General features: G+C 43.5%; 1 protein-coding gene across 2 annotated transcripts in view; it reads right to left on the reverse strand.

The window, feature by feature from the left end:
* Positions 1 to 23,853, reverse strand: part of LOC148477384 (uncharacterized) — a 428,950-nt gene that overhangs the window by 49,749 nt on the left and 355,348 nt on the right. For both annotated transcript variants that reach the window (XM_088456828.1, XM_088456827.1), the window contains exon 2: positions 8,454 to 8,560. The gene's annotated coding sequence lies outside the window, so the exon portion shown is untranslated. The remainder of the gene's footprint in view (positions 1 to 8,453; positions 8,561 to 23,853) is intronic.

Genomic DNA, 23,853 nt, shown 5'->3' on the forward strand with positions numbered 1-23,853 from the left:
CACATAACTGACCCTGAGGGTAACAGGTCAGCACATCACTGTCCTCAACACATAACTGAACCTGAGGGTGACAGGTCAGCACATCCCTGTCCTCACCACATAACTAACCCTAAGGATGACAGCTCAGCACATCCCTGTCCTCACCACATAACTGACACTAAGGATGACAGGTCAGCACATCCCTGTCCTCACCACATTACTGACCCTAAGGATGACAGGTCAGCACATCCCTGTCCTCACCACATAACTGACCCTAAGGATGACTGGTCAGCACATCCCTGTCCCCACCACATAAATGACCCTAAGGATGACAGGTCAGCACATCCCTGTCCTCACCACATAACTGACACTAAGGATGACAGCTCAGCACATCCCTCTCCTCACCGCATAACTGACCCTAAGGGTGACAGGTCAGCACATCCCTGTCCTCACCGCATAACTGACCCTAAGGATGACAGGTCAGCACATCCCTGTCCTCACCACATTACTGACCCTAAGGATGACAGGTCAGCACATCCCTGTCCTCACCACATAACTGACCCTAAGGATGACTGGTCAGCACATCCCTGTCCCCACCACATAAATGACCCTAAGGATGACAGGTCAGCACATCCCTGTCCTCACCACATAACTGACCCTAAGGGTGACAGCTCAGCACATCCCTGTCCTCACCACATAACTGACCCTAAGGATGACAGGTCAGCACATCCCTGTTCTCCACCACATAACTGACCCTAAGGGTGACAGGTCAGCACATCCCTGTCCTCATCACATAACTGACCCTAAGGGTGACAGCTCAGCACATCCCTGTCCTCACCACATTACTGACCCTAAGGGTGACAGGTCAGCACATACCTGTTCTCACCACATAACTGACCCTAAGGATGACAGATCAGCACATCCCTGTCCTCAACACATAACTGACCCTGAGGGTGACAGGTCAGCACATCCCTGTCCTCACCACATAACTAAACCTAAGGATGACAGCTCAGCACATCCCTGTCCTCACCACATAACTGACACTAAGGATGACAGGTCAGCACATCCCTGTCCTCACCGCATAACTGACCCAAAGGATGACAGGTCAGCACATCCCTGTCCTCACCACATAACTGACACTAAGGATGACAGGTCAGCACATCCCTGTCCTCACCACATAAATGACCCTATAGATGATAGGTCAGCACATCCCTGTCCTCACCACATAACTGACCCTAAGGATGACAGGTCAGCACATCCCTGTCCCCACCACATAAATGACCCTAAGGATGACAGGTCAGCACATCCCTGTCCTCACCACATAACTGACCCTAAGGGTCAGGTCAGCACATCCCTGTCCTCACCACATAACTGACCCTACGGATGACAAGTCAGCACATCCCTGTCCTCATCACATAACTGATCCTAAGGGTGACCGGTCAGCACATCCCTGTCCTCACCACATAACTGACCCTAAGGATGACAGGTCAGCACATCCCTGTGCTCACCACATAACTGACACTAAGGATGAAAGCTCAGCACATCCCTGTCCTCACCACATAACTGACCCTAAGGATGACAGGTCAGCACATCCCTGTTCTCCACCACATAACTGACCCTAAGGGTGACAGGTCAGCACATCCCTGTCCTCACCACATAACTGACCCTAAGGGTGACAGCTCAGCACATCCCTCTCCTCACCACATAACTGACCCTAAGGGTGACAGGTCAGCACATACCTGTCCTCGCCACATAACTGACCCTAAGGATGACAGATCAGCACATCCCTGTCCTCACCACATAACTGACCCTAAGGGTGACAGGTCAGCACATCCCTGTCCCCACCACATAACTGACCCTAAGGGTGACAGGTCAGCACATCCCTGTCCTCTCCACATAACTGACCCTAAGGGTGACAGGTCAGCACATCCCTGTCCTCACCACATAACTGACCCTAAGGGTGACAGGTCAGCACATACCTGTCCTCACCACATAACTGACCCTAAGGATGACAGATCAGCACATCCCTGTCCTCAACACATAATTGACCCTGAGGGTGACAGGTCAGCACATCCCTGCCCTCACCACATAACTAACCCTAAGGATGACAGCTCAGCACATCCCTGTCCTCACCGCATAACTGACACTAAGGATGACAGGTCAGCACATCCCTGTCCTCACCGCATAACTGACCCCAAGGATGACAGGTCAGCACATCCCTGTCCTCACCACATAACTGACACTAAGGATGACAGGTCAGCACATCGCTGTCCTCACCACATAACTGACCCTAAGGATGACAGGTCAGCACATTCCTGTCCCCACCACATAAATGACCCTAAGGATGACAGGTCCGCACATCCCTGTCCTCACCACATAACTGACCCTAAGGGCCAGGTCAGCACATCCCTGTCCTCACCACATAACTGACCCTAAGGATGACAGGTCAGCACATCCCTGTTCTCCACCACATAACTGACCCTAAGGGTGACAGGTCAGCACATCCCTGTCCTCACCACATAACTGACCCTAAGGGTGACAGCTCAGCACATCCCTCTCCTCACCACATAACTGACCCTAAGGGTGACAGGTCAGCACATACCTGTCCTCACCACATAACTGACCCTAAGGATGACAGATCAGCACATCCCTGTCCTCACCACATAACTGACCCTAAGGGTGACAGGTCAGCACATCCCTGTCCCCACCACATAACTGACCCTAAGGTTGACAGGTCAGCACATCCCTGTCCTCTCCACATAACTGACCCTAAGGGTGACAGGTCAGCACATCCCTGTGCCCACCACATAACTGAGCCTAAGGGTGACAGGTCAGCACATCCCTGTCCTCACCACATAACTGACCCTAAGGATGACAGGTCAGCACATCCCTGTCCCCACCACATAACTGACCCTAAGGATGACAGGTCACCACATCCCTGTCCCCATCACATAACTGACCCTAAGGGTGACAGGTCTGCACAATTTACTTCACTACATTTGTTTCTGAATTTCACATTAACAAACTTTTGGCTTAGGGGTGCCATGATAACAATGCTAATTTATAGTAGGGATGTGCACCGGCCACATTTTGTGTTTTGGTTTTGGATCTGGATCTTTCTTCGTGTTTTGGATCTGGATTGGTTTTGCCAAAACCACCCTTCCGTGTTTTGGGTTCTGGGTTTCGTGTTTTGGATCTGTATTTTTTTTTTAAAAAGCATAAAAACAGCTAAAATCACAGAATTTGTGGGTTTTTCTGCTCCTATGCTATTATTAACCTCAATAACCTTAATTTCCACTCATTTCCAGTCTATTCTGAACAACTCACACCTCACAATAGTGTTTTTATGTCCTAAAGGTTGCACCGAGGTAGCTGGATGACTATGCTAAGCGACTCGAGTGGGCGGCACAAACACGTGGCCCATCTAGGAGTGACACTGCAGTGGCAGACAGGATGGCAGTTTGAAAAACTAGGCCCCAAACACTACTTAATGCAAAGAAAAAAAAGAGGTGCGAGATGGAATTGTCCTTGGGCCCTCCCACCCACCGTTATGTTGTATAAACAGGACATGCTCACTTTAACAAACCAATCATTTCAGCGCCAGGGTCTGCCACACGACTGTGGCTGAAATGATTGGTTCGTTTGGGCCCGCACAAAACAAGCTGGCAATTAATCTGTCCCTGCACAAACTGGCTCTATGGAGGCAAGATGTCGTCCTCATCCTCCTCTTCCACCGATTCCTCACCCTCTTCAGTGTTGTGTACATCCTCACAGAGTATTAATTCATCCGCACTGGAATCCACCACAGGTCCCTCTGTACGTTCTGGAGGCTGGTCTCCCTGGAAGAGTTGATAATTCATTTTTATGAACATCATCTTCTCCACATTTTGTGGAAGCAACCTCCTACGCCTTTCGCTGACAAGGTTCCCGGCTGCACTAAACACTCTTTCGGAGTATACACTGGAGGGGGGGCAACTCAGGTAAAATAGAGCCAGTTTGTACAGGGGCCTCCAAATTGCCTCTTTTTCCTGCCAGTACAGGTACAGACTGTCTGACATGCCTACTTGGATGCTGTCACCAATGTAATCCTCCACCATTCTGTCAATGGTGACAGTATCATATGCACTGACAGTAGACATGTCAGAAATTGTTGCCAGGTCCAAACTTGGTCCTGCCTGCCCTGCATCACTGCCAGTGGGTTGCTTAGGATACCTAAGTTTTTTCCTGGCAGCCCCAGTTGCGGTTGAAAATGAAGAAGGAGCTGTTGACGTGTCATGTTCCGCTTCAGCTGACAGTGTTTTCACCAGCAGGTCTTTGCACCTCTGCAGGCTTGGGTCGGCCGGAAAGAGAGACACCACATAGGCTTTAAACCTAGGATCGAGCATGATGGCCAAAATGTAGTGGTCTGATGTCAACAGATTGACCACCCTGGAATCCTGGCAAAGCGAATGAAGGGCTTCATCCACAAGTCCCATATGCCGAACGGAATTGCTCCATCTTAGCTCCTCCTTCACTTTCTCCAGCTGCTTCAGCAAAAGCCTGATGAGGGGAATGACCTGACTTAAGCTGGCAGTGTCTGAACTGACTTCACGTGTGGCAAGTTCGAAGGGCTGGAGAACCTTGCACAACACGGAAATCATTTTACACTGCGCTTGAGTCAGGTGCATACCCCCTCCTTTGCCTATGTCATAGGTGGATGTATAGGCTTGAATGGCCTTTTGCTGCTCCTCCATCCTCTGAAGCATATAGAGGGTTGAGTTCCACCGCGTCACAACCTCTTGGTTCAGGTGATGGCGGGGCAGGTTCAAGAGTGTTTGCTGGCGCTCCAGTCTTCGGCACACAGGCGCTGAATGGCGAAAGTGGGCAGAAATTTTTTGGGCCACCCAAAGGGTCTCCTGCACGCCCCTGTCGCTTTTCAGAAATTTCTGCACCACCAAATTTATTGTGTGAGCAAAACATGGGACGTGCTGGAATTTGCCCAGATGTAATGCCCGCACAATATTGGTTGCATTGTCAGATATCACAAATGCCCAGGAGAGTCTAAGTGGGGTAAGCCACTGGGCGATGATTTCCCTCAGTTTCTCTAAGAGGTTTTCAGCGGTGTGCCTCTTACTGAAACCGGTGATACACAGCGTACCCTGCCATGGAACGAGCTGGTGTTTCTGAGATGCTCTACTGGTGATGCTGCTGTTGTTGCTGTATAAGGTGACACATCTACCCAGTGGGCTGTCACAGTCATATAGTCCTTAATCTGCCCTGTTCCACTTGTCCACATGTCCACGGTTAAGTGGACATTGGGTACAACCGCATTTTTCAGGACACTGAGGACACTTTTTCTGACGTTTCTGTACAGTCTCGGTATCGCCTGCCTAGTGAAGTGGAATCTAGACGGGATTTGGAAACGGGGACACACTACCTCCATCAATTGTCTAAATCCCACTGCACTAATGGTGGATACCGGACGCACGTCTAACACCAACATAGCAGTCAAGGCCTCAGTTATACATTTTGCTTCAGGATGACTGCTGTCGTACTTCATCCTCCTCGCTAAGGACTGTTGGAGGGTCAATTGTTTAGTAAAAGTAGTGGTGTTCCTACTTCCTCTCTGGGATGATGAACAACTCCCAGCAGCAGCAACAGCAGCAGCGGCAGCAGTAGGCGTAGCAATGCAGGATCCTCCGGAGGAACCCCGGATAGGAGAGTCAGTCATGCCAGTGACATGGCCTGCAGGACTACTTCCGATCCTGAATAAGGAGGAAATTGACGAGGAGGGAGTTGACGGTGTGGTTTGCAGGTGCTTAGATACAACAGGACGAAGGGATTTAGGTGTCCCTGGACTGCTTACGGTCTTAGCCAAAGTTTCTGAACTTGACAGTAACTTTTTATGAACGCGCTGCAGGTGACATATAAGGGAGGATGTTCCTAGGTGGTTAATGTCCCTACCCCTACTTATTTCACGTTTACATATGGTACATATGGCAAGACAGTTGTTGTCCGGATTTGGATAGAAATATTGCCAGACCAAAGAGGTGGAATGTTTGGTCTTCTGCCCAGGCATGACCGTGATGGGCTTTTTCATCCCACAGACAACAACTGTCTCCCCCAGAGCCTGATTTAAACAAAAAACATCACCATCAGAATCCTCCTCGCCAACTTCCTTCTCAGCGCCAGCTACACCAGTATCCTCATCCTGTTGTACTTCAACAGTGACATCTTCAATTTGCATATCAGCAAGTGGACTGTGGGTGCTCCTTTCAGCACTTGCAGAGGGCGTGCAAATGGTGGAAAGAGCCACCTCTTCCCGTCCAGTGCTGGGAAGGTCAGGCATCGCAACCGCCACCACACTTGGACTCTCCTTGGGGATTTGTGATATCTTCTTAGAATGCACAGTTCTTCGCTGTGCTTTTGCCAGCTTAACTCGTTTGATTTTTTAGCGGGAGGAGGGCTTCCATCGTCATGTGAAGCTGAACCACTAGTCATGAACATAGGGAAAGACCTTAGCCATTCCTTGCCACTCCGTGTCGTAAATGGCATATTGGCAATTTTACGTTTCTCTTCAGATGATTTAAATGTTTTTTTCAAGGTCATTTTCCTGAACTTTGTAATTTGGGATTGTATGTGCCCTCTACTATGACATTGGGCATCGGCCTTGGCAGACGACGTTGATGGCATGTTATCGTCTATGTCATGACTAGTGGCAGCAGCTTCAGCATTAGGAGGAAGTCGTTCTTGATCTTTCCCTATTTTATTTTTATCGGAGAAAGTTTGGTCCTCCATTTATGTTATATTGATATATACGTGCGGCTAAGGTGCACACAAACGCAGAAAATATTTTTTTATTTTTGTTGGAGACTAGAGCACTTTGTGGGTTACACCACCCTTTAAGAAATGAGCCAGACGGCCCTTTACTTATGGGACACAGGCACACACTTGGCGCTGCTCCTTTGTTGATGCACGTGCAGTCACAGTGCACACAATTCACAAACACAGAATTTTTATTTTATTTTGTTTGGAGTGCCCTTTGGGGGTTACAGCACCCTTTAGCGGTCAATCCAGCCGGCCCTTTATTTATGGGACACAGGCGCACGCTTGGCACTACTTTGTTGATGCACATGCGGCTACTGCGCACACAATTCACAAACACAAAAAAATATATTTTTTTATTTTGTTTGGAGTGCCCTTTGGGGGTTACAGCACCCTTTAACGGACAGCCAGCCGGCCTTTTAATTATGGGACACAGGCGCACGCTTGGCGCTGCTCCTTTGTTGATGCACGTGCAGCCACAGTGCACACAATTCACAAACACAGAAAAAATATAATTTTTTTTTGCACTTGGGGGGAGCACCCCTGATGGACAGAGCACCCCCTGGACAACACTACAGCACCCCTTTAGGACTGGGACACTGCACAGGACTTTGGAGTGGACACAGCCCCTATGGACAACTGACTGCACAACACAGTCCAGCCAGCCCCTATGGACAACAGCAGCACAGCGCAGCACAGCACAGCACAACACTACACTACACTACACTACACAGCCCAGCCAGCCCTAACTCCCACCCTCCCTCTTCACTGTCCACAGCCGAGTGAGAAAATGGCGCAGACGCGGGTACCTTATATAGGATCCAAAACCCACGAGACCCGGAAGGCGGGGTGATGACGTTTTGCCTCGATTTCAGATCCGAGTCAGGCGGGAAAAGTCGAGCCTGACTCGGATCGGCCTCGGATCTGGGGGGCTCGGGGGGGTTCGGATTTCAGAAATCCGAACCCGCTCACCCCTAATTTATAGGGCGCCATGATTCAAAAAAGTTTGGGAACCACTGCCCTACAGGGTAATCAGTTAGCTCATGGATTAATATAAAAATAAATGAAATGGTAAAAAATATATTTCAAATAAAAAATAATTTAAAAATTGAATCCAAAAGTTATGTTACTTTATCCAAATACATTTGCCAAGATACTCGTACATCATTATATACTTTGGAAGACAGACATCAAGTGCATTCACGATCTGTCTATTGATAGCATCAATAAACACATTGTTCAAACAACACTTTAGTAGGACAGATCTGATGGTCCATAGGTCATTATCAAATTGCCAAGCTATACAGTTACTATATTATGCTAGAATCAAAGCTAATTTCATATATAAATATGTTATGTGTTCTATCTGCATTACAGTCACTGCGTACCTGTGTGGGAGACGGTAAAGCTACTGTAGACTTCATGTGAATTGTTCCTATTTTCAATGAGCAGAACTAGCAGAGAATATGAAACCTTTGGACTGTCTAAATACAGCACTCAGGAAGAGCTCCGTGTTCTGCAGTTAATGCAGCTCAGTCTGTGTGTTTAGTGATGTTTGAACAACAGAACTATATCTCCTAAATCCCAGATCTATCTTGTGCAGATCCCACTGTAAGATGAAATAATATAGGCGCCAGACCTCTCTCATTCCTTATATATATATAATTTACCTTTCCCGGCCGGTCTATGTGCGTCTGTGGATAGAATTCTTCGGCTCTGATCTTTGCTCTCCAGACACACCCATTAGATACCAGGAAGACTTAACAGGAAACATAATCTAAATATTGTAATTGAGAAAATAGATTATATTATTATTATTATTATTATTATTATTATTATTATTATTATTATTATTATTATTATTATTAATATTATTATTATAGGTAGCAATAAAGATATGTTTGTTTAAGTTAACCTATCTTAGTGGTATTACCCTCCTCGTGTTTCTATGGTAATGTCCTGTACACCTTATGTTTCCAATTCAACAAAAATTATGTTGGGGATCATCTTAATATATAAAAACAAATGTGCCCCATCAACGCCAAGCCCAAACCCCTGGACAAAGAAACATGAAATTCCGGAAGTATATTCCTTCCATGACATAGGCACCCAATAAGTAGGGATTTAGGGCCTGATTCAGAGCCGCTCGCTATTTGCGGTCGTTCGTTTTATAAAAAGGGGTGGCTATTCAAATGAACCGTTCGCACTTTGCGGTCTGTTCACGCCTCTAAGTTTGAACGAGCGAGCAAAACTTGCGGTTGTAATTTTGAAAAATACGCCCCCTTGCCGCTCGCACCATACGACATGTCCGCTATTTATTAGATTAATCGAGTACATCGTACAGCATATGAACTGCTCGCTATTCTTGTGGTTGGTTTTTTCAACCGCTATTTTGCGAGCAGTTCTGAGTTAAAAAAAACCAAGTGACGTGGTCAATGACGCTGCTGTATTATTTATGCACTCCCTTAAAATGCCCGTTTTGACCTTTAAGCACGCCTGCGTTCTGTTCTCCACTCCCCGTTTTCAAGCACCTTCCCCTGTTACCACCCACATACGCCTCCTTCTGTCACTCAAAGTAGCAGGCATTCACTATATAGCGAACAAACGATTTTTGGCCGCACTGACTGGTTCACGCATGCTTATTACAATCCGTACGCATGCGCAGATGTGCGAACATCGGTCAGAACGAACGAGCGGCCGCTTACGAGCGGCTCTGAATCAGGCCCTTATTGAAGATCAACTGCTAAGGGGATGAAAAGGTGTAAAATGTTTCCTACCCCTGTGGAATGTGCTGACTGACTGACTCATCAATGGCCAGCCCAATGGCAGTGCTGTAGGACTGTTAGCTCATTTTCTGGGATGAGTGGTGGCTGCTACAAACTCCAATATTCAAATAGGGGAGCCACATCAACTGCCAGGGATGTTCAGCAGCATTTGGGTTGGCAGTTAGTGTGGCTCTATTTGAATATTGGAGTACGCTGCAGCACCACCACTGAAGCCGCCACTGCTTAGGACCTAACACTGTAAGGACTATAAGCTCATTGTCTGGGATGAGAGCACCATGTCACACAAGGGGGGTTAAAATACAGAGCAGAATCCTCAAAGACATTAGGAGCAACAATTGAGTGATGGGGACGTCACCATGCTGCTAGTTAGAATATTCTGGCAGACTTTGCAAGTAGTACCGAAGGGAAATCGAGCTGACAAAGATAAGGTGTGTGTCAAGGCATCATATCTGTGGCCCATCATCTGGAAACTCTCTGTCAGGAAAAACAGGAGGGTCCACCTGAGGGGGGTGATGTCTCCACTGGGCAATTCTCCAAGCTCCTACTCAAAATAGGGGTCGGAGTATATCCAAGGGAAAGGTGGCCATCCCTTTAGGCCTATGCACAGTAGTGAAAAACCTAGCAGACCTCACATCCAGGATATACCCTAATATTGCCAATATTCAAAAAAGTCCATGGACTGACTTTGCAAACATGCCATTTTGACCTCTAAAAATGACATGGCTACTATCATTAATAACAGTCTACTTTCAACATTCAATGGTACACAAATTGAGTACAGGTCTGTGGACTCGGTAGTGCATATGGATGAAGTAGTCCACTACCCTGCGGAGTTCCTCAACACCCTCAACCTTCCTGGCTTCCGATCCACAAGCTTGCTGCAGAACCTTAACCTGCCCAAACTTTTCAATAGCACAAAGCTTTAATTAAAGGCCCTACACTGGAACATCATTGTGGCCACAGTGTTCACCGGCTGTGCTCGGGGGATTGGGTGTTCATACCATGCATATTACTCATACCATCAGAGTACCCCTTTAAGTTCAAGAAGCTGCAGTTCCCCCTCAAGGTCTGCTTTACAATGACCATTAACAAGTCCCAGGGGCAGTTGCTGAAGGTTGCAGGGACTGACTTGAGGAAGGACTGCTTCTCACATGGGCAGTTCTATGTGGCCTGTCCAGAGTGACCTCAGCCAGCAGCCACCATTATAGTTTATAAAGAAATCCTTAACTAGAGAAAAAAAAAGGTTTACATACGTCTTATTACCCAGCTTCAATTAAAAAAAAGTTTAAAAAACAAAATGTATTTTAATGTGTACTACCACTCTCCTTTACGCCAGAGGCATACAATGAAGCAAGCATATAAGGTAAGTTAAAATGGGATGAATAAAACTGATATAGAAAATAGCTAAGGTCTACCTGGGTGAAACCGGGCACATCCTCTGATGAACCTTCATTAATGAAGGGAAATGCATTAGGACTGTGGAACTATTAGACCGCTCTTGTCTTTGACCAAGCCGAATTGTTTGCTGCTGACTGCAACTTGCACTTGATCTATAGTACAGAGTTTTTGCTTGCCGGAAACCATGGGGAGAAATAGACCTGATCTACACACCAGACTGGAATAGAACCAGGTCCCTACAAACTCAGGCCCTCATTCAGAGCCGTACGCTCTGAGCAGAGCGTACGCTCTGAATGAGGGCCGGGCTCCATTTTCATGGAGCGTCCTCCTGGACGCTCGTATAGCTGTGGGTCACCACCCACAGGCTATACGAGCGTGCATTGTGTTGGCCGCGATGGTCGAGACCATCGCGACCATCGAAATTGTGAGCCGGAGCCTGAGGTTGAGGTTTTCAACCGCAAGCTCCGGAGTGATTTTGGCTCTATCAGAGCCAAAATCACTCCCACTGACATCACTAGTGATGTCAGTGGGCCGGCTTTTGACGGGAGGCGTTCCCGTGGGAACGCCCCCGTCAGGGAGGCACGCCCCCGGCATGCCCACCAAAGGGGGCGTACTGTCAATCAACATTGACAGCACGCCCCCTTTGATCGGACACAACGAGCGAAGGACTTTCCTTCGCTCGTCGCGTCTGGCGCATGCGCACGACGGAGCTCCCTCCATCGTGCGCATGCTCAGTCCATAACATCGACCCACTTGCGAGCGGACAGCCGCTCGCGAGTGGGTCTGAATCAGGCCCTCAGTGTTATCCTATATCACGGATCTAGCTTGTTGTATTTCACAACCCCGCACAGTTTATAAAACATCTGCTGCATTTGGAGAAGTTTCATCTGTGACTATATACAAAAACTATATGGGGTAAATTTAATAAGAATCGAGTTTGGTCGAGATTGCAATCTCGCCTGTTTTTAGGCATGTTTTCCATCTCGCAAATTTACTAAAGGCAAACTCGTGCGGGTTTTTGTGTTGAGTTTGGTTCTCCCACCTGTTTTCTTGCACGAGATTTAAATCTCGCCATACCTTATTTTCCGCAAACAACAGTACTTTTTAACATGTCAGAAATACAGTCCGCAAATTTACCAAAAAACGAGTTTGTAAACTCGCCCGTGAAATTGATTATCTCGCGCAAGATTTCCTGATTCCAACAGACGTGCCTGTAAGCTGCGGGTTCTTGCGAGACCACTGTATATTAAGGGGCAAATGTCAACTTGACGCGAAACTCGCACCTGTTTTTTTCAATTTTACATGTGTTTGTACTTCCAGTACTGAGGACACTCCCAGGCAGACTATAAAATGACTGTTTTTTGGTTAGGGTTGTAGTGAGTGATTATGGTGTATTTATGAATGGTGGTGTGTTGGGTGTGTGGCTGGGATACCAGAGGCTCTACCAACAGGCTGATGGGGATTTGGAGCAAGAAACTGAGCAGGCTGAAGTGGTTGTTCAGGTACCATGGAGGCTGCACAGGCAGCATTTTTTTAGGGGGCGTTTGAACCTGAACGCATTGGCAATGCCGAGGTCATACAGATGTTCAGGCTCAATAGAGCCAACATATTCCATCTGTATGATCTTGTCAAACTGGACCTAGACCCTGAGACAGGTTGCTCACGTGTTGTCTCAGGACTGCTCAAGCTTTTGAGTGTGTTGCACTTTATTGCTACAGGAAACTTCCAGTCTGTCACTGGTAGGGTCATTGGAATTTCCCAGGCCACATTTTTAAGGTATTTAACCCAGGTCATGGCCTCATTTCAGCCTCTGCTCCAAGCCTCAATCTGCTTCCCTAACCAAGAGTCACACTAGTATGCAGTCAAGGTAGCTTTTTATGGCATTGCAGGCATGCCAAATGTCCTTGGCGCAATAGACTGTACACACATTGAGCTGAGACCTCCTCGGGATAGGGCCCATGTGTTTTTAAATAGGCACCTTGCCCATTCGACCAACGTGCAGGTGGTTTGTGATGCAAAACTCAAAATAATGAGTGTTGTAGTCAGCTACCCTGGCTCATGTCACGATGCCTCTGTCCTCAGTCAGTCATCCCTCCATGACAAATTCGAGGCTGGTCAAATGCCGGAAGGATGGCTGCTGGGTAAGTATTTTATTTTTTGTTTTTGTCTAAGTTACCTAGTAATACACACATTGTTCTAAATCTAATTTCTCTCTTCTGACCAATAGGTGACTCTGGCTATGGGTGTTTTCTTGGTTAATGACTCCACTGTCACTACCAAATTTTCCAGCTGAGCATAAGTATAATGATGCACATAAGTCCACCAGATGTGTAATAGAACGTACTTTTGGTCTGTTAAAGTCTAGATTCCGTTGTCTAGATAAATCTGGTGGAATTTTATTGTATGTGCCCAATAAAGTGTCAGATATTGTGCTCTGCTGCTGTCTTTTGCATAATATGTGTTTGCAGCAGCCTTTAACCGCTGATTATGTGGAGGACAGCCAGCTGGCTTTTTGGACACATCAGGTGACAGTGTGACCACAGAAACTGGAAGACAGGTGAGGCAGAATCTGATTCAAGAGCATTTTACTGGTAAGTGTCATTCCTCACCTGGTTTATTAAATGTCTCCTATGTTTTATTGTTACAAATTGTTTTTTTTTATTTTTAAAGTGCTTTTTTGCTGTCCAAGTTTTTGTCCCTTATTCTAATACCTACTTTTTACGTTTTTATGTATTTAATTAGGAATTTGCATATTTGGACAATATGTTTTCTCCATAGAGTTTTATGCTAGCTTGTTTTTAAGGTATGTTTGTAACCTGCTGTTTTGGTCCCCTGAATTTGTTGTGTCTGTGTTACTCCCATATCCGTGAGCCAACATTGCTGCTTTTACTGTTGTTTGTTATTCTGTTTTGTTGCTCAACCTTTGATGGAACCTGTACCTTTCTCATCTTTAACCAAAGCTTGATACATATTTCCCCCGTCATTACACCCATGTTGTGATGTCTAAGTAAAAAAAGTCTGCACTTTGGCATTCCAAAAATAGTTTTTATTTTGGAGTTTTATTCTAATTTCCGGTTGTCAAAAACAACCAACATAACCTATATTGTCATTTGAAATGTATCTTTTTATACAAAACAATCGGCTTGTTTTTTGGTACAAAAATATTACACAACATCTTTGTTAAATAAACAAACACATATTTGACACAAAAATGGATGAATAAGTGTATTAAAATACATTTGAAACACACACAACACCAAAAACAGGACCATCCCCTTTTGATGTTTGGAGGTCGCTTAACATCTCCAAATTTTAAGCAATAATAAAAAAAAATTGCAAATATTTACAAATGTACATAAGCATAAAATAGAAATTGGCTATTAACAATATTTTTAACATCAGTCTTTTGGTCTAAAAATTAGAATGACCCCTGCCACCCTGACTTGGTTTGCTGCCACCTCAGGTTCACAGTGTGTATCTAGGTGGTGTGTTAATTGGTGTTGGTGCCAGTGAAGTGCTGCTCGAGGTCAGGCTTGGTGTTGTTTCAGGTAAGCAACCTAACATTTGTGTACCTAAATTTTGCAAAACAGCACCAAACTCACGAAAGGCAGTGGTTTGGTTTGCCATGATGGTATTGAAATGAGTAGTTTGCCTAGTAGAAAACTCAGATTGTTGTACATGTGCACCCTCAAATCTCACAATTCTCTGTCTTATTTGTTCTAAAGAGTTGGCCATTCGTGTAAGCTCCACCCTCTGAGCCATCTGGATTTTGATATGCCTATGACCAATTTTGTTTATGGTCTGATTTTGTGAAATGTGCTGTCGCAATAAATCAATTAGTTGTTGTTGACATTTGTTGCCAGTATGTGGTTTCTGGCTGTGGTGGTGAAGGTTGAGACACTGGCTGAGCTTGTGGTGACCCTTGAAAAATTGGAGGAGTAGAGGGACTAAAATTTGATCCTGGCATCGTTGGTGTTGGAGGTATAATGTTTAATGTAAATGTGTTTTCAGGTTCAGAAAGTCCCTCTTCAGTCAATAAGGTGTCTTCCGGAGGATAAGGTTGTTCTGGATAATCTAGAAGAGAGTTTTCGGTAAGTTTTTTGAAGTTCACCTTCACATTTCTACTCTTTACCCAGAAGAATAACGTTTTAGTAGGTATTGTCCTACAAACCTACAAACATGATCCACATTATCTTGGTTTGCACACATTAAAATGCCAAATTAATGAGAATGTTGGGTTTCATTACAAACAAAATTAATGTTTTGGTAAATAACACCAAACTAGGGGGTAAGTTTACTAAAAAGAGAGTTTTTAGAAGTGAGTTTTAAAAGTGATGTTGCCCATAGCAAACAATCAGATTCTATTTAACATATAACTAGCACCTTCTAGAAGATAATAGCAAGAATATGAATGGTTGCTATGGGCAACATCACTTTTAAAACTCACTTCTAAAAACTCTCATTGTAGTAAATTTCCCCCTAGCATGGGCCAAAAAATTAGAACACAAAATAACAGGTGCAACATGACATACACAAGACCACAAAACCACAAAAATATTATGTAGGTTTCACAACATATAAAGCAAATTTATGTAAAAGAGAAGGCACATAGGTTGCAAAATCACCTTTTTTCAGCAATTAAGGTTCGGACATTATACAAATGCGTAAACTATGTTTGTAACATACATGTGGATGGCTCATAAAACAAACCACCGCATATCCAAATTTACATAAAAAAAACGACAAAGTCAATATATTATATGAACAGGGTAACTAAGTAAAAAAACACAGTTATCCTCTTTAAAATGCGAAATCACAGGTATGATCTAACATTTCAGTACCTAACTAAGTTGAGAAACCAACACAATACTGCAAATGAAAAGCACCACAAACCTCGCCAGTGTGTTTCCTTGGGCCAAATTCAAAGTACAACATTAAAAACCTTAAAACTGTTGTTATTTTTTGCAAACATCCAAAAAAAAAGTAAAACCCCCCAAAAAATGAGACCTTAAGCTAACAATGTCCACCTTGAAAAAGTTTGGGTCAAAAAATTACTTTACAACTAATAACAATTATGCATATCTTTATCCAAAACAGATCCACAACAACTCACCATTCTGAAGAGGTGAAGAGGGGCCTCCAGAAAACATGGCGACTTCATCACAAATTGGAGTTGTTGATTGGAGCTGCAAAAACTGGGGGGTCAGTCGCCTCTTTGGGGAGCAGATTTGATGATCCTACAGTAGAACATTTACATTACTGTGGATCTACACACAACTCCAGCTCCACAACTCACCAGCCTCCTCGGCCTCTTCGTGCTGTTGTGTTATTTGCTCTTGTTGAATCGGCTGTCGCTGGGGTGTTTGCTGCTCCCTTTGGGGGAGTATTTTTTTACTCTTTTTCTTGGCTATTTGTTTAAAAAAAAAAATGCATGATATTTGTATGTGCTAACAAGGTACCATAAAACAAAAATTAATGAAAAGGGCTTTAAAGAAATGAAGCAAGTTGCATTATGTGTGTTGCAGGGGTATTTCCTTTAAATTACCTGAAATTGTGAACCTGATCTTTGTTTAAATTAATTGTACTTTGGACCATTAATTATATAAAATCATTATGTTGTTAACTCCATTATCTAAATGAACATGTGTGTTTCACTTATTTTGTGCTTGGTTTTTTAAAGGGTTTTCCAAGAACAAATCCTGGAGGAAATGACAAACATGTTTGAACCCGCCAACTGCAAAATACACTGCAAGCTGGGTGAAAACAACTAACACAATGCATGTGATTGTAGGGTCCAAATACTTTCTGCAATAATGGTTGCTGTTGGTTACCACACTCAAATTAGTCAATTCTTTGCAAACAAACTTTAACAGAAAAAACAATCACACTGGACCATTAAGTGAAAAAAAAAAACACTTTTTACATGTTGAAATTAACAAATAAAAAAAAACAACTCACAGGTCTGCTTAGCGGCATCGGTGTCACGGACATACGTTTTACGGACAACCTCAGGAGGGATGATCTGCTTGACGGGTTCCTCATGATCTAAATAAATTGCATCATACAGGGATCCTCCGCCAGTACCACTGGCATACCTCAGCTCATCCGCCATTTTGGCCGTAACATTCCGCTTTATATCAGAAAAACGCTTTTTGCAGTGGTTGGCATCATGTTTAGCGGGCCCCACTGCATTGACAGCATTCACCACTCTGGCCCAAATAGCAGCTTTATGGCGTGCAGAGGTGCGGACAGCCAGTCTACCATACAACAAGTGCTGGTGCTTAAGAAACTCAGTGACAAGGGCCATATTCTGATCAAATGTAAATTTCATATTCCTGCCTGATTTTGTCTTTCCCCTGCGCCATGCATCAACCTCACTCTCCTCACTGCAATAAACATCAGGCTGGGCAAACGTCACCTCCATCCCCTCTATCTTTCCCTGGCTCTCCTGCTGGGCAGACATCACCATTGCCACAAAGACACAAATAACACTTAAAAATTAAAAGACTAACGAACACAAAACAAAACCACTACCACTACCTCTATATCACACACACACACACACACACACACACACACACACACACATATACACACACATGCACACACACACATATACACAAACACACACACGCGCACACACACACACACACACACAGATGACCACTGACAGGACGAAATTAAAATGACAATAGACAAAAATATAGACACAAAAAAATGAACTAGACTACAAACAGACACAAGACAAAATTCACTCACCAGTCAACAATCCAAATTACTACCAATATACCACCAACTCCTCACTGTCCCTCTCTTCTCTAACTCCTGCCACAAACCCACAAGGTCCAGACATCACAGGGCGAATTTATATTCTGTCTGAACATTCCAAAGCATGTGACCACTTCCACCAATCAAAACTAATATGAAAGGTGGTTTTAAAAGGTATCTGGTGTTCTCGGGCAAGTAATTACACTTAATTAGACGCAACTGACCGAAATCAGAAAAGAAACCCGCCAAAAAACACATTTCAAACAGAAGAGAGATATCTCCCCGAGTTAAAGCAAAACTGACCCGAGAAATCTCGATTTGCTTCACCATCGGAAAACTGACTTTCACTTAAACTCGCCTCATAGTAAATTTGCAGAACCAAAAATAAAAAACCAGCCCGAGTTTCGGCGATGCAAATCGAGATTTAAAAACAAAAAACTCGACCAAACTCGATACTTAGTAAATTTACCCCTAAGTCTCAATGGCGCAAAAGTGCTGCTTACACGAACAGCACGCTGCTTAGCTTGTGTGTGGCAAGCACCTTGATACTAATTATACGGGGAGTGAGTACATAACTCTTATAGACTAAGTTTATGTCATCTGCAAACTTCAGTAACAAAGTATTACTATTTGCAACATTGCACATCTAAATAGCATGACTGTCCAATGTAGCTGGTCCTAAAAAACATTAGCTGGGGAGACTGTTATATTGTTTCCAGCTGCTATGATCTAATTAGTGGAGTTTTTTATACAGACGCTGATTATATTGTGTATTTTTTATTCATATATTTTTTTATATTATTTTTTTTTTTTTTATCCAAAACTGCTACCTTTAGGGGTTTTTTTTACCCTGCACCTTATTTTATCTTTTTCCTTTTTGAGAACACTGTGATTGTTATTATCATTTTTTATTTTCTATGTATTGTTATTGTGAAGTCATATCTATTTGATCTTACATTTTTACACATTAAATTAGTGTTATATGTCAACCAGACTACCATGAATTAATATCTGAATACTAATTATTTGACTAGCACAATATCTGGTTTAGAATAAACAATATGGATCGTACAGGGCGCAAATAGAATAAGGATATTTATTAGGTCATATATAAAAGATGATAAAAAGCCCTGACGAAGCCCGCATTTGATTGGACAGGCGAAACGCGTAGGCCACGCCCCTTGTACGGAACACAACCCGGAAGAGGGAAGCCGACGGTGACATAGACGTGCACACACACCACCGGTAACAATCCCTCTACAGCGGCTGAAGACATCCACCGCCCCAGCTGCTACATCACGGGACCCACTTAGGACGGGTCTCCAACATCTCCAACAGGACCCGGGAAGTAACCGCAAGGAGGCAGGACACAACACACTAGTAAAGACCGTTATCATTGTCTTTACCGGCACGGAGGTAGGAGGTGCATGCACCGACTGATGTTTTTTACCAGTCTTTGGGTAATGATTTTTTCTATGATTTTTTTCTATGTTTCTATACAATAAGGATCCATGAGACACTTATTAAACTGGGATTTTATTATCTACAAATCATTTATTAAAAGACATTCCTGGACTTTTTAAATGTTTGCTGCAATCAGCTTGGACTATATTGACTGTATTTACATTACATATCCAACCTGCTAATTTTGTGCGATGAATAGATGAGTGTTTTATTTTAATCTAATATTGATTTGCGATCATTTATGTTTTGATTCATCCACCTATAAACGGTGACACCGCACCATTGTCAATATTGAAATTCTGACTCCACATAGGAGTAACAGAATATCATCATTTTACTCAATGGTTATATTATCTTTATGCTTTGAATTTCAATCCTTGTCTCACTAGGACCATTTTTCTAACATAAATGTAGTTTTTAATAATAATTATGTTTATCATCTTTTATATATGACCTAATAAATATCCTTATTCTATTTGCGCCCTGTGCGATTCATATTGTTTATTCTAACTGAGTGGTACAGGAAAGCCACAGGTATTTGAGGCAGCATTAGGATATAGAGAATAATTAGACAAACAAGTACCCAATATAAATCATCCCACATATAAGCTTACTGTTTAAGAGCGCACCGGACCACCTACATACTTTCACAATATCTGGTTATTTTGTTTTGTTTTTGTATACAGAGTGAGGGTTATACAGATACCCTTTTGCTAAATTGCTGCAGTCTTATTTTAGTAACGGATTAGCTTAGTATAATACACCAATTAGCGCCATCAGATCCTTTTTATCTTCCACATGAGTATATAAGCTCTGGTATAGTGCACTTAAGCTCTGTTATTTGTAGATGCCAATAGTCAAGAACTCTTTCACCCATGTACAGTATAAACACTTGTATCTAAAGGAATTATTTATTGTAATAGATATTTATTTATTATTTATTAACAGTTTCTTATATAGCGCAGCCTATTCCGTTGCGCTTTACAATTGGAAACATTAATAGAACAAAACTGGGTAATAACAGACAGACATAGAGGAAGGAAGGCCCTGCTCGCAAGCTTACAATCTATAGGGAAATAGGCATTAATACACAAGGATAGGTTCTATATATTGCATTTTGGTCCAGCCAGAATGCAGAGTTTCTTGGTGGCTGCATGATCCAGTCACATAGGAATGTCGGCCAAATGTCAGGAGGATGTGAAAGATATTCATTAGTTGTTATGGGCTATTCTACAAGGATCGGCTACCATATGAACTGGCATTGACAATCATTCATCTACCTTTGATTGATGCCCACTGTTTTGTATAATATAATTTATCATTTTCATTACATCCCATTACTTCCATTGTTATTACTGGTCGTTATGGCAACCGTAGGTACGATATGTTAATTTTTGTAAGTATTATTATACAATTCAACTACATAGAGGTTCCTATCAGTAGTATTGTATACTGAGGGGTCTTTTAACTTTTGCTGTGTTATTCTAAGTGTAGGAATGATGGATTCAATCACTGATGTCATTTCCTGTTAATGTCTGATTGGCTGTTCTTACCATATTTGCAACATTGCACATCTAAATAGCATGACTGTCCAATGTAGCTGGTCCCAATGTAGCTGGTCCAAGACACTCTGGATCATGTCTTGATAAAGGTCTATTACAGACCGAAACACATTGACCAGGAGTATGTACAGCCATCTATCATTTTTTAATCTGAGGTATGCTATCTCTATTATCCATTTACATGGACTATTTGTTATGTACATTTTGAGTTTATTATTGAGCTATTTTGTTTGCTCATTTGTGACTTTTTTAGCCTCATTATTCATGTCCATTTTATGACTTTCATTGCTTCATTTTTGTGGTCTAATGGTTTGGAGTTACTTGAATAAAACATAGATTTTTATACATCACCTGCTTTGGATGCTTTTGAGTTACTCATGTAGAAATACATTTTAAGTTAAACACATCCTGGATGCGATCACTAAAGAAACCTTTATGGGCGTATCATCATCTGCATTACTGTGAGTGGGGTACGCTCATTATTCCTTTCCAATTGATCACTTGTAAAAGAAACCTTGATGTGAGATATGTCTACTTTTTCATAGTGAATAGGGTACGCATGACTTACTGTTGCAGTGTTTTTCAACCTTTCCAACTCGAGGCAACTACACAAGAGTTTAAAATTGCCAAGGCACACTATCCGGCTATGCGGAGTGCGTGACTAATGAAAAAACATAAATATTGGCTCTCACATAAAAATATACACATATATTGGCAAGAATAGCAAAAAACCTACACCGTCGAAGTTTTTCCTGCAGGTGCAGGTTTTTTGCTATTCAAACACTGTAGTTGTGGATTTTTTCTTTTTTTACACACCGGGAGATTTTTATTCTCGCACCTCTAGAGCAAGTGTGATTTTTCCTAAAATTGTTAATTTTAGGAAAAATCAGCGGGACTTGCACTGGGACCCCGGCCGTACCCCCCTGAGCACTAATTAAGCTATTGGAAGTTTCCAGTGCTGTCTTCTTCATCCAGCGTCGGAAGCCGGGTCTTCTGCTGCAGGGTGAGTATGTCAGTGTGTGTGAGTGTTTGTTTGTATTTGTAAGTGTGTATGAGTGAATGTGTGTGTGCATGACTAAGTGTGTGTGACCCCTGGTTTGTGTGACCCCCAGTGTCTGTGTGCCCCAACCCTGGAATGGGCGCTGGGATAACTATATCTCCCAGCAGCCCTTGCCCCTCCGACCATCCCCTGGAGCCTCCCAGAAGCCCCCTTGGACTCCCAGCAGCCCCCTCTCCAGTGAGAAGATAGAGGAGAGCCACCGGGAGCCGCGGAGACCACCGGAGACCCCCAGGCAGGTAAGTGCAGAATATTTTTTTTTGCTTACATGGCGAAGGGTTAACATACAAACAAGAATTACAGCTGAAAACCCTGCATCCACTTTTTTTTAATTGGATACAGAGGGTATAGGGAGCGCGCATACCCGCAGTAATCCAAAATTGGGTGCCAGGGGTGCAAGGTTTTTTACCTCGCTATACCTCGCACGGAATTGAATATGCCTATAGAGTGGAAGTGGACAGAATACCAACTATATGTCATTTTTAAGAAGGGACATAATATATACGTTATTTCTTATACATAAGTGTGGAGCGCCTACACCTGTGTTCCTTCACATTTCTAAAATATTTGTATACCACCAAAATCTGACAATAAAATGTAATGACATCAATATTGCAACCTGTGAACTTGAGGAATTAGTATTGTGACATTTGCCATCAGGAGTGGAAAATGTACATATTGCTTTAAATATGTGCACTAAATAATTGAGAGCCATAAATATTTATAAATTCAGAATTCGGGCTTAGTAGACTTCCCTGCTTATCCTTGATTTGTTATCTATTCCATTTCTTATCCCACTATAATAAATATCCCAGTATAACAGACTTACAGAAGATTTTAGGTATGTTGTGCAGCCTCGTGAGAAAGGAGAATGTTGAGAGCTCTGCTATTGTGTGTGTTTGTAATTTAAACTATTCCAGTTCACACTTCATTGTCATGGGTGGCATGTAGTCATAATAATAACATTTACATGTACATTCATAATGTCAACATCACCATGTCAACAGTTACAATGTCGACATTATTGAAATGTCATCATAGCCAATGGCAATGCCTTGTCCCACATTCGGCTTGTACACCAGAAGGAAATTACACCCAATGCAAATAGCAACTTCATGGAAAAGAAATAGAGAGGCGGCAGCCAAGTGAGAGCAATTTGCTTAGATACCTGGATATTGCTGAGCACAACAACTATTATCTTACTCCGTAGGAAACACAGAGTGTAATCCATTGGTGGACACATGAGTTAATGAAGAACGTTCTCATATCTAACTTATTAATGACCTGTAAGAATGCGCATCACATATAGTTAATGACTGGGATAAACTGGCTTCACCCATGTAGGTCTTGAACTGTGTTTGACAGAACAATGTATTTTTTCTGTTTAATATAATGCTTCCCTAATGAATTTGGACTGCGCTGCAGCCCCACCTCAGGATCCACCACTGGTTGCTATCATTAAGGGGTTCAATGGAAGTATAAACTCACTGGACATCATTTGTCTCCCATTTGCAGCCTTCTTGCCATTTGAAGTCTGTTTGGAGTTGTAGTAGGGAAGTGGTAACCAGGGCCGTAACTAGGGTGGTGCGACCTGTGCCATGGCCTCCCCTATCTCTTCCCTGGCCCTTCCCCATAAGGCCATGGCCCTCTCTCAGGTGCACTATGCTATGTCCCTATTTATCCCCAGCATGTCTTTGCCTCCCCTCTCTCTTCCCTGGCCCTTCCCCATGAGGCCATGGCCATCTCTCAGGTGCACTATATTATGTCCCTATTTATCCCCAGCATCTCCTGGCCTCCCCTATCTCTTCCCTGGCCCTTCCCCATGAGGCCATGGCCCTCTCTCAGGTGCACTATATTATGTCCCTATTTATCCCCAGCATCTCCAGGCCTCCCCTATCTCTTCCCTGGCCCTTCCCCAGGAGGCCATGGCCCTCTCTCAGGTGCACTATATTATGTCCCTATTTATCCCCAGCATCTCCTGGCCTCCCCCTATCTCTTCCCTGGCCCTTCCCCATGAGGCCATGGCCCTCTCTCA

This window comes from Taudactylus pleione, unplaced genomic scaffold, assembly GCF_031769625.1.
Source record: "Taudactylus pleione unplaced genomic scaffold, aTauple2 ptg000720l, whole genome shotgun sequence".
Classification (NCBI taxonomy): Eukaryota; Metazoa; Chordata; class Amphibia; order Anura; family Myobatrachidae; genus Taudactylus; species Taudactylus pleione.